This window comes from Alosa sapidissima, chromosome 17 (assembly GCF_018492685.1).
Source record: "Alosa sapidissima isolate fAloSap1 chromosome 17, fAloSap1.pri, whole genome shotgun sequence".
NCBI classification, from domain to species: domain Eukaryota; kingdom Metazoa; phylum Chordata; class Actinopteri; order Clupeiformes; family Clupeidae; genus Alosa; species Alosa sapidissima.
The window spans coordinates 23677794-23678668 of NC_055973.1; positions in this window are offsets into that span (position 1 = coordinate 23677794).

An 875-nucleotide genomic window follows, 5' to 3' on the forward strand; every position below is an offset into this window, starting at 1 on the left:
ACGCAAGTGACACCATGCTGTCATTGGTAGCTCTTCATAACACCATTATCCCAGCTCTGCATATAGGCCCTAGTCTCTTCCACTATCTTATAGCAGACAAGGGAAGTGCACACATACAGGATAGGTGCACGCACTCGAAAACACACATACACACACACAATCCAAGCAGAAAACTAAATTGTTGTGTGCGTGTGTGTTCAGTGAGAGTACTGGAAAAGCTAGAGTGATGTCCCTCCTGTACACTGGGGTTTTGTATGTGTGTGGCCACAGCTGAGAGAGCTCCTCCAGACCTTGGAGAGGCCCTTAAGAATAGGGGCAACCCCCTCACTCCACCATTCTGCCAGCATACACAGAGAAGGCTCCAGGCTGCCTCTAATTGCTGGCGTCACAATTGAGAGCTGAGGCTTGATTGGCTCAAAGGCTGACGGACAGGTGTGGGGGGAGGGGCAGTTTATTTTTCCAGAGGTCAGATTGATGACTCTGCTGTGACAGCTAGAGACACCCCCCACTCAACAGCCCACAACAGATACCGAGAGCTCCATCACTCACAATAGCAGCTCAGAAAGAACGGAAGAGCTTCTCCTTAGAACCCCCTATTCTGCTACTACACTTTGAGCGTGTTCCAAAAGAGAATTGGCTCTTAAATAGATTCTGTTCCAAGATTCTTTGAATCTTGGTGCCATCTTGTGAACCAGCCTACACTCCCACCAGTTTTAAACTGAACCAAAGATGCATCAACAGAGAGTGTAGACTGCATAACCAGAGACTTTCTAATGAGGAGACACAGCACTCAAAAAATCCTCTATAGAAATGCATGAGGTTAGTTTGTAACGCCAATATGTATAAGTATATATACTCTTTTGATCCTGTGAGGG